We start from the raw sequence: 12,150 nt of genomic DNA, 5'->3' as shown, positions 1-12,150 counted from the left end.
ATGGGCATCCTCCACGATGTCACCAAACACAGATGCGGCCTATTATGATGTATCTATGTGTACATATTATGATGTACCTATCTATGTATACAAAACCTGGATTCGTCTGAAAAGGCGACGTCATGCCATTCGTATGTCCAGGTTCGTCGTTGATCACACCATTGGAAGTGCTCTTGCCTGTGATGCAGTGTCAATGGTCACCGAAGCCATAGTCGCCATGTTGACAGCCCATGCTGCTGCAAACGTCGTCGAACTGTTCATGCAGACACTTGTTATCTTGCAAATTACCCCATTTGTTGACTCAAGTTTCTTGACCTAGCTCTACTATCCCTTAAGGCCATGTGGATAACATATCTGTCTTCTAGGCAGGCTGTTAGAGATGGGGAGCCACTGAGATCCTGCACGGAACTCCATATGATCGCCATGAACCCATCAACTCTATATTCTGCTAACAGTCATGGTATCTCGACCAACGCAAGCAGTAATATTTCGGTATGATAAACCGCAATCCCGGTAGGCCACAATTTGACCTCGATCAAACTCAGACACGAGCTGGTAGGCATTTCTTAATCCTACACTAGGTATAACAAAAAAAATTCCCCAAGAACAACGCTCAAATTCAATTTCTGTATGAGAAACTTACTGTAAAATCTCTTCTTTTATACACATTGTAGGTGTCGCTACCGTCGCCTACTTTGCATGAATGAGCTGATAAGCTAATCATTTGCATACCACAACATGGTTTATACGTCCTGCAAATTTCACGTTCGTGGTGTGTTGCCTTCCTGGTGTAGCAATTTTAATGGCCAATAGTGTATTAACTGATGTGTGGTTATCGTAAATTAGTTTAAGGTGAAAGATGCAATGTATTATACACAATTACGCATTTTTAGTGAGGAGAGCTATGATTTCAATGCATTTGTTACGATTTTCATGTGGTGTTAATTAAAAGCATATGTATGACCAATTTAAATTGATGAAACTTTTGGCTTACGGGAAACTATACATTAGAACAGATTTTTTTAAAAATTTAATACGGTTAACTTTAAAAATCATAATTTAATAATGGTGATTAAAATTAAACACACAGAATTCAATTTTGCACTTCGTTAAATTTACCGCAAACTTGCATCGAATTATAGTTTAAATTGTCGATATTGCGGTTCAACGTTGAATTAATTTTTCTGATGTGTAGAGTTTATGATTGTGAATCATTTTTGATGGTTTGGTTAAATAGCACGAGTATACTTGTTTGTAAACGTAAAATTATACAACTGCAAAGACATTCGAAAGTTATTAAACTTCTGAATGCTTCATGTGGTTTTCTAAACAGTAAAAATTCTGGATCAAATTCCGATAAAGAATACTGGCACTCAGGATGTCATTAATTTTTACAGTAAAATCCAGTTTTATTGGACTATGTTACGGAACAAAATATCTTATATAATGCAATTTATACAATAATAATTACCGTAAACTCATTGAATCATTTTAATTAAATAAATATTCAGCGAAAACTTCAGTATATCATTTTACAGCAAGAAAAAGATTTGTCGAAGAATTCGATTCTATGAATGATACACCCAAAGTGCCGGTACATAATACAGTAATTTGATCAGGATTTTTTACAGTGCATTTTTGTCATTGAATTGGTTCAAGTGCACTGATATAATGCAAATGTGATTGTGCACCCAGCAAAAACATAAGTTCTGGCCATCTTCGAAATTACTGACGGTACTGATTGAAAAGTGAAGGTGCAAATTACTGTCAGCTGGGTTGATTGCTGGGCCACCCTATGAACTTTTGCCAACATTGTAGGAAGTGTTGGGCCTGTACATTACAAACAGCCGCATCCCGTCAGTCTGTATCTACCCAATGGGCCACCAAGTTAAAGTTGTCTGCTGCCGCCAGTGAAGCGGTCGAACGAGTAACTGTAACTGTGAATTTATTGTTTAGAAAAAGAAGCACGTTGGATTCTTATAATTTTCAAAAAAGGTAAGGTTTTATTTTTTTCTATTACATTGAAGTTATTATTTTAATCATTTTTGATTTACTATTGTTCAAATATGTTTACGACGTGCAGATTTCGGTTTACAAAGAACCGCGTTTGAAGTGCTGTTTTGGCGCTATGTTTTAGATTGGCAATCATCTTTATTCAATTAATACATCATAATTAACACCTTTCTAAGATAGAATAATAAAAAATATTAAATTCAATTCAATGAAAATGTACAGACAAATGTTTTATCAACACCAAGATCGCCGCCAAATTTTTAGCGACAATCGAGCACGCCAAAAACAAATATAAATTCTGTTGTATGATGACTCTTTAAGTGCAATTCATAATATGTTGTAGCATATGATATAAATCAGGTTTATCTAAGTATATTATGAAAATAGGTTTGTTTAATAATCAAGAATTTTCATTAAAACTTATTTCTTTATGTTAAATAATATTTAGATTTTAGTTAACTAATTGCTGTTAGTAATATTAAAAATTGTTTCTGTTATATGTATTTCATTTTAATGAAATTTTTGAGCTAAATTTAAGTGTAAAAATAGGTAAAGGTTTAATAACTTATACTAAATAGTTTAAATTAAGATGAAAAATTTATTTGTACATGTTAATATAAATAATTGCGAAGAATCTGCTGTGAATTCTTAAACAACCTAAAAAAAATATAGATTATGGAAAGTTTTTTAGCACGCAGTTGCTCATACTTAATTGTATATTGGCTAACCCCACTTATACAAAAAAAAAATATTACAAAATTCTTTTATATTTTGAAATCAATGTTAAGTTACTTCATAATTTTTGTTAAGAGTTAAGTGAATAATGTTTTTATTGTGAATTTCAAGTTAATATTCATATAAAATAATGCCCGATTTTTATAGGGATTACAAAAATATATAAAAGTTCAATACAATATGAAAACAAAATTCATACTCAATAAAAATAACAAACAACTCTTTTTCTATTAGTTTTAAAAATGTTAGAAAACCTGTTAGCGCTCTCCATGAATTTCTATAGGTTTTCTTATTTCTTGCTGTGTTTATTATTAATTTAATGAACTCGCACTCGTATTGGTAACATGCGATCAAAATTTCTACTTTTCGACTAGTTAGAGTACTAAAATCTACAGGAGCTCTGTACTTGTTGACAATTTAAATTACAATCATTTCCTGACCGCTATAGACAGAATATAATACCATTTTATTTACAAGTACAACTTCTTAAAAGGATGTTTGACCACTTTCGAAGTAGCCGAGGTGCTTCAAATTTAACTTGTATTCTATTGAGAAAACAAGTTATAACTGCTTCCAAATCACTGAAAGCTAAATTTATAATAATTTTTTGCAGAGAATCTTTCAGTGGAAATAAAAGTTTTTCAATTAACTCCTTGAAAGATTTTCAATGCTAACCTTATATTTTGTGATCCTAGAGCCGAACTTAGAAAATTTTGTTGTTTTATTGTTGACAATTCTGTTAAGAAAATTTCCTGACCTACAAGTTATTTTTCTCATTCTAATTTCTGAAAAATATTATTCTAATTTTCATTCAAACGTTTTGAGTGCCCGTTGTGTAATGCTTTTTAAATTTTTGCTGAAAGTTAAGCGAAATTTTTTTTACTGTATATCTCAAGTTAATATTCACATGAAAGTAAGACCTTTTTTTTTCTTTTACCTCTTTAAATGTTAGAAAACCTGTGCCAGTCCTCCATGAATTTCTGTAAGTTTTATTACTTAATGTATTTATTATTTATTGAATTATCTCGCTTTCATGTTTGTAACAATGGTAACTTGCAATTGAAATTTCTACTATTTTCCAACTGGGTGAAGTACTGCGCCTCTGTTCTCATCAACTTCACTTTCCAAGTAGCTGAAGTGCTCCAAATTCAACTCTTATTCCATTGACAACTTACATCTTCTCACTTAAAGGAATTTTTTTTTTCTTAAACTAAATATCAAATCCTTATATTGAGCTTTGTATGGAAGTGCTAGACTAATATAATTATTAATAATAGTTTATTAGACACAATATGCTTTAATATTAGATTCCATTGAACACTAATTTAAACGTAAATTTACGAGTAGTTTGAAACACGGCTTAACGAAAAAATCTAGCCGCTTTTTTTTATTGATAATTTTCTTATTTTATTTTCATAATCTGTTTTGGCTTGAGCAAAATAGTTGTTGTTTGCCTGTCAGTCTGACCACAGCAAAGTGAGGGTTTAAACGCACATATTTTAAATTATTGTACTAGGGAGCGAACCATATGGAAACGACAAAAATTTGATTATAATCAATTTGAAAAGTTTTTTTCAAAATAAATTAAATTTCAAAAATGACTTTTATGTGAAACTGTTCTAATTTACATAAATTAAATTGAGAAAAGCAACTATTACCAACCAATTCCCCTGATACAAATTTTTAAATTTATTAATAATTAAAATGATTTATCAATTAACTTATTTTTTTTTTTTCATCATCTGCAGAATCTTTGATGTGCATAAATAATTTAATATTATTTTGAGAAGTAATATTTTAATTATTATTATTTGAATTATGATTTTAAAGAAGGATTAAGGACATTTTAATGTATTAAGCGAATTCATTTATAAAGTACAGTGAATTCTCACTTATGCACCAGTCTTTGGGACCAAGAGAAAAAGCGTATAAGATTTAAAAAACAGTAAGTTCATGCAAATAAGAAAAGCTTCAGATTCAGCAAAAGCTAAATTTACAATAATTTTTTGCCGAGAATCTATTAGTGGGAATAAAAAAATAATTTTCAATTAACTCTTAGGAAGATTTTCAATGCTAATCTTATATTTTGTGTTTTTTTTTTTATTGTTGACAATTCTGTTAATAAAATTTCCTGGTCGAAAAGTTATTTTTCTCATTCTAAATTTCCTGGCCTACAAGTTATTTTTCTCATTCTAATTTCTAAAAAATATTTTAATTTTTATTTAATCTTTCTGGGTGTCCATTGGGTAATACTTTTTAAATTTCTGCTAAGAGTTTACCGTAAAATATTTTTACTGTATACAAGGTAATATTTACATAAAAATATGACCTTTTTTTTCCTTTTAGCTTTTCAACCTGTGCCAGTCCACCATGATTTCAGTAAGTTTTTTACCTTTTATCATATGCAGAATCTTGGATGTACATAATTAATTTAATATTAGGTACTTTGAGAAGTAGTATTTTAATTATTATTACTTGAATTATGATTTTAAAGAAGAATTAGGGACATTTTAATGTATAAAGCAAATTTATTTATAAAGTGCAGTGAATTCTCCCTTATGCATCAGTTTTTGGGACCAAGAGAAAAAGTGTATAAGATTTTAAAAACAGTAAGTTCATGCACATAAGAAAAGCTTCAGATTCAGCGAAAGCTAAATTTACAATAATTTTTTGTGGAGAATCTTTAAGTGGAAATAAAAAAATAAATTTCAATTAACTCTTTGGAAGATTTTAAACGCTGGCCTTATATTTTGTGATCCTAGAGGCGAACTTAGAAAATTTTGTTGTTTTATTGATGACGATTCTGTTAATAAAATTTCGTAGCCTGCAAGTTATTTTTCTCATTCAAATTTCTAAAAAATATTATTCTAATTTTTACTTAATCTTTCTGGGTGTCCGTTGTATAATGTTTTTTAAATTTCTGCTAAAAGTTTACTGAAAAATTTTTTTACTGTATATCTCAAGTTAATATTTACATAAAAATAAGACCCTTTTTTTTCCCTTTTAGCTCTTCAAATGTTGGTAAACCTGTGCCAGTCCACCATGAATTTCTGTAAGTTTTATTACTTTTATCATCTGCAGAATCTTTGATGTGCATAAATAATTTATTATTTTGAGAAGTATTATTTTAATTATTATTATTTGAATTATGATTTTAAAGAAGGATTAGGGACATTTTAATGTATTAAGCGAATTCATTTATAAAATACAGTGAATTCTCATTATGCTTCAGTCTTTGGGACCAAGAGAAAAAGTCCATAAGATTTTAAAAACAGTAAGTTCATACAAATAAGAAAAGCTAGATAGAAAAGTTTCAATAGCTGAATAAAACTACAAATAGTCGTGAATAGCGGCTAAACCTTCTAATTGTTTTTAATGATTTTGAGTAATGTTTTTGTCATCTCTGTTTTCGCGTAAACTGAGTAATAGTAATCGCTATAGCTTTACATTCCTTGACCAAAAACTAACGTTTTAATTGGTGGTGGGAAAGACACTGCTAGATAAATTTTGAAAGCATATGGGTGGTATATATGGTGGTTTCAATGTGGGTGGTGTGATAGATAAGACACCTTATTCAAATTCATATAAAAAAAAATGTCTTCCTAGAAACAATAAAGGTGAAAAAAATCCCATAGGGAAGAAAAATGAACTGTATTACTAGATCCAGTAACTTATTTCCTTTTATCTGTAACGAAGATTGTTTATTTGCTTTAAACTGAAAACTTTTTCTAAAAAATGGGATTATTTTTTTCTATTTAAACAAAAAATAAAATCAAAATTTTAGACTTTTTAAAAAAAATTGTGTGCTGAATTGAAATATTTATTTTCTGAATGATGCATAAAGAATTATAATTATTATTATTTTCCTATATAATGATCAAGGGCCTTTGAAAACCTTTGTATATATGCAAAAGGCACATAAAAGAGGTGGCGCAGAAGTGATTGGTCACTGTATGTAGTTTTATATTTTAATAATGGTTATTAATTTTCATTTTAATCGTTCACTTCCCTATTCAATGAAAAAAAGTGTTATATTTATAAATTTTATTGATGTATATAAAATATTTTTTTAAAAATTTTATTAAGTACAGTAAGATTTTGATTGTGAAAACACAATCATATTTAAAAACCTACCTTGTTAACATAGCTTAAAAACGTGTAGGTTAAAGAGAAGAAAAAAAAGTAACGACAAAGTACTGATTTGAAGCATCTTGAAACTAACCTGTACAATATTGAATGCCTTCTAAGACATTATTTGGTAGAAAAAATTTTTGCGATAAGAACAATTTTTTAGTCCAAGCAAATAAAATGCCCCGTAAAAGTTAAAAAATTCTTAATAAAATGTGTAAGTAAATTTAATTTATGGTAACTAAGAAATAATGTTAATAACACCTACATTTCACTTATTTATCTATTCTTCAATAGTACAAAATATTTTTATTTGGCAAAAATATATACACCTACCTTTTTAAAAACAAAAAAGTTTTCTTGAAACAGAAGTTTAAAATGTAAACACATTAGGAATCTCTAAACTAACATTTAAGTGCGACAGAAGCAAAAAGATTATAGAAATCTTACGATTTTATGAGTTAAACGAGATGAAAAACATCAGAACCAGTTTAATTGCATATTGAAATGTTGAAGTTTTTAAAGATTCTTTTTTAACTTTCCGCCCTATAAACGGGTTGTGGTTGTGTGACGTGGGCGACCCTGCTTCACCACAGGTGCCCACTGGGTAACGAGAAGAAAGTAGTAGTTCTGGCATTCCTGTGGCCAATGGGACAACCCCCCAATGCCTGCAATTTAAAAAAAAAAAGGGAAAAAAGTCTATAATAAGGAAACGCCCATTGTAACGCTCCTGTCCTTGGGCAATCAAACAGGTTTAAATGTTTTCAGTCTAATTTTTCTCTGAATTATTCATTAGATTTAAATAAGTTTTGTTTCTTTTTATTTGTGGCCCATAATGTGTGTATCCTATTACAGAGTTTATTTGCTAGAATTCGAAAAGTATATGTTGAAAGTGGTTAATGTGCAACTCCTGCTATTCTAATCTACAGAAAATGACAACTAATTTTTCTGTATCAAATAAAAATGCAGTGTACCTCCTCGAGAAGGGCCAACCGTCCTCACTGCCCTTTGACGACACTGTCTGATAATATTCCTTTTAAAAAATTTAATGTGTAAATGATGATTACACACTTTTAAAATTATTCGTGTTAATAAGTTTGATTCAGATACCATTACAAATATTTACTTTGTTAATTCTCAACTGGTTAAATTTTTAAAAGATTTTTTTAGTATCAATAAGTTTATTAAAAGATTTTTTAAAAAAATTTGAAATGAATATTTTTTTTAAAAATATGTACCTTTCAATATTTATTTTTAATTAATCGTTTATTAGTTAATAGTTTAAATTATGGAAAAAGCCTTCAAGTTTAACAATATTTTTTTCTATTGCACAATGATTTTCTATTAGCATGTTTTTTTTCTTTGTAAGCTACAAATTTTTCTCATTTTGATAATGGGTGAGAACTACTTTTTGAAATATACATGTAAAATAGTAGGTATAGGATGGTAATTTTACAGTTGTTAAGAATCGAATTCAGCTGTTACATAATAGTACACATTTTGTTAACTATTTACGGTGTTAATTAAAAGCCCTTTAAAAACTCGGTGTACCCTTTTTTTTTTAGGAAGCACCTTTCCCTTTTTTATTCCTAGGCATAGTAATGGAGTATTTAACAAATATTTTTTGTTAAAAGAAGGAACTAAATTAATAAAAAAATTTGAAGAAAAGAAATTTCATCAGAGATGTAAACAATGTTATTAATATTTATGTAAACTTTTCATTTTTTGTCTTACATCTATACCAGTTATATAAAGACATTACGGAAATCGTGACATTGGTCAAATCTGTCGTTATTCTTATCTAGTTCTTGTGTTTTTTATATGAGGAAAACATTAATTTCACAAAGCATCACCATTAAAGTAATTTAAGAATTTATTGATTTATAAAGTTATTACAGAATTGTAAAATTATCTGCCTTTTTAACTAGCAAATTTTGAGCAACCTTTTTTCATATGGTTTCAATTCTGGTTTCAATTCAATACATATTATTGTTTTGATGCCTATTTTAATATGAAAAATGTTGTAAATTGTGAAATTTTTTTTGTCAAGGGTATACAATTAAAAATTTAATCATAAAAGTAAAGCGAAAAAGAAATACTATTGATACATTCGTGCATGTAAGTAATATATATTTAAAAGTAATTTTTCTTCTATACCTTTCCTTGAAACAATAATTTACATTAGAATATCATAATTGTTTTAAATATTAAATGCAATAAAATTGAGCACCATAAAATTAATGAAGAAAAAACTGCATGTTTTTTAAAATTAAATATTTTCTGAGAAAAGGTGAGCACAAAATTAAACACCCTGAATAACTTTTCATTTAACAGTTAGATTTTCATGTACTAGTTGTCAATCTTAATGGGTTTGTGGGTCAATATTCAATAATTTCATTCAGAAAGGAATTTTATGTTCAAAATCTTTCTAAATTATAAGACAGGTGTATGTTTTGCATGGTGTTACTAATTTGAAGACTAATTTGATGAGTCAAAATTTATCAATGAAATGATAAAAGCAAAAACTTTTCGATAGAAATTTTAGTTTTAAAAGCTCATTTTCACAAAAATACTTATGTTTTTAAAATATACGATTTGCATAATTTTTATTTTATTATCCTCTCTTTCAGGAGAACTCTTCTGTGCTATTCCAAGTGATTCTATGTAGACAAAGATATGATTTCTCTGTTGTTTTTATTGTTTTTAAAATTAAATTGAAATTTGTGTAATATTTGTATTGATTAAGATTATGTCTTTGTATTTATATGTCTTTGTATAATAAAATGTTTGCAAGAGACAATGTTGATTATTCATTTAACTAATTTCAGGGTACATTCAATTCATTACATGACTATCTACATTAGTACATTTTTGTCCAATACACCTATTTTTTGTTAAATTTGCTGCAAGACTAAATATAATCAGTAAAACATGAATTCATGATCAGTATCGCACTAAATGATCATCTCTGGACAGCCTCTTAATATTATCGGCTGTAGGTTGTATTTATTTTTGTATAGGGTACAATAGTATCACTAGATTCCTTAAGAACACAGCTTTTATTTTAAAACATATATATACTGACTACAAGCTATTATAGACATATATATTGACTTCAAGTTAAAACTTGAAAAATTACTTGTGAGATACAGAATTTTCATAATTCTGGACAGCAGTTTTATTATTCTGCTTTTAAGTAGAATATCACTGTAAAGAAAAGATTATTACATATGTTTACCTAGTTTAAAAATGTATTGATAAGTGGAAGCATAGATTGTGCACAGCAAATCTTTAGGACTAAGGGGTTGAACTGTGTAAAAAATATTCTTTGCTTAAAACAATTTAAATGAAAAAATTAACCTAGAAATATTTTCTTAGTTCATATATTAATAATTTATTCAGAAATGTATTAGATAGCTAGATATTTATTTAGCTAATTGAATAAAATAAAAATTAGGTTTGTGGGTTTTAATTACTCCTGTAACTAGGTCAATGACCTCTCGTAAACCTCTATAAACTAAAGGGATGCTGCTGGGTGTATATAAATTGCTGGCCCTCAATTATTGATTCATTGATTACCCTCTACTGGAAAATGTCGGGCAATCACTCACCCAGCGCGTTTTAGACAGTAACTGCTGGGTTAGGTACTACCGGCCATCGATAGGCCGGTATTGTTGGCTCGACAGAAGGCCAGCCATTCACTTTAGTACAGTTGAAAGTGACTTTTGCCGGCACAGACCCGTCGCTTTAGCTGGTGGCAAACAGCAGTTTTGTGGAGCTGGACCTACAGATTTGTTTTTGCTGGGCAGGATATGAAATGAAAGTCAGATTGAATTTATGGCACAGGTACCATATTCAGCTATGCTGCTCTAAAGTCATTGTAAAAAGCAATTCAATTTATTCACATTTTGTTTTGAATTTGTGAAGTTGTACATAAATGAATTCGCTACACTGAAAAAAAATTTGAGTTTTTGTGAGATTCTAATATTAAAAAAAATACAGCTTATTAAATACTATTAAAGTAAGATGTGATATAATCGGTTAATATATTATATTTATTATTAAAAGTTTAGTAAAATGTACAGGTGGATTTTAAATATCTACCCTAAATTATATAGAATTAGTTAGATTTCCTATAACTGCAAAAAAAAATTATATAGAAGTGAGATGCACAGAATTGACATAATCGAATCGATGGGAAGATATTGAAACAAATCTAACAACGCCCTTTTTTTTCTGGAGAACACAAACGACCTTTGTAGAGTTATATGAGCTGCAAGTGCTGTATGTCTGTTTTAGTCACGGTAACTTTAACAAATATTTCAATTCTGACAAATAAGTTTTAAAAAAATCCCATTATACTCTATAACCTCGCAAGTAATACAAAAGAGAGAGAAATAAATCATTTTTTTTTCATTAACATGGAGTCAAATACATAAAATCAGGGTCGTAAGCATTTGAATTCAAATACTATTTAAATTAGCAGCTTGAAGAATAAAATAGATTTCTCAGGCCTCCAAATATTAGAAATATTTTTAAAAATATTTTGAAAAGGAAATATTTGTTTAAATTAACACAAAATACTGAAATTGCTTAGTAAATAATAACTAATAGTTGTTGTTAATCCTGATTATTTATACAACATAAATCTAACAAAACAATGCTGTAAGTCTTTCAAAAAATATAACTATAATTGCAACGCTTTGCAAATGAATAATTTCCATTAGCTCTATTAATCAAGGGTAAAAATTTATTTTAGACATACAGTCTAGACTTACAATATTTTTATAACTCTATAAATAGTTTAGAATGAAACAATATATGCAGATAATTAATTTCACATATACAGTCTAGACTTTAACAAATTTTTTAATTATCGAAGTAATTTAGGATTATACACAGGATATTAGTTCAAAATGATTCTATCGTTTCCAAATTTTTTATCAACTTTCCAAAATCAGCTGTATAGATCCATGTTACTAAAATGAAGGGAATGAGTATAGTTCAATTTAACATGAGATGAGTAATTTAATTCTTCATTATTATTTGCTACGTGAACACCGAGTAGTTTCGTAAAATAAAACAAACACTGTGATAACTCGAAATTTAGTGAACACTGTGAGATTAATTCTCAGATTATTTTGTAATAAAATGTCACAATATTAATTTATGTAATTATTTTATTTTTATAAAGAAATTCCATTCCAATTTATGTGGAATAAAGAAAAAGTTCAAAAAAAAATATTAATTAAAAAAACAATTAATTTCGAATTT

General features: G+C 28.3%; 1 long non-coding RNA gene across 1 annotated transcript; it reads left to right on the top strand.

Moving 5' to 3' along the window:
• The first annotated feature begins 1,700 nt into the window (after positions 1 to 1,700).
• Positions 1,701 to 9,676, top strand: LOC147806119 (uncharacterized). Its single transcript, XR_015428725.1, has 3 exons — positions 1,701 to 1,995; positions 5,756 to 5,800; positions 9,507 to 9,676. It is a non-coding gene; the product is annotated as an uncharacterized LOC147806119 (long non-coding RNA).
• The last annotated feature ends 2,474 nt before the right edge of the window (positions 9,677 to 12,150 follow it).

This window comes from Parasteatoda tepidariorum, chromosome 8 (assembly GCF_982258835.1).
Source record: "Parasteatoda tepidariorum strain Cologne lab strain chromosome 8, Ptep-v5.0, whole genome shotgun sequence".
Lineage (NCBI taxonomy): Eukaryota > Metazoa > Arthropoda > Arachnida > Araneae > Theridiidae > Parasteatoda > Parasteatoda tepidariorum.
The sequence above is the reverse complement of the archived record's forward strand: the minus strand, read 5'-3'. Positions and strand labels throughout refer to the sequence as shown.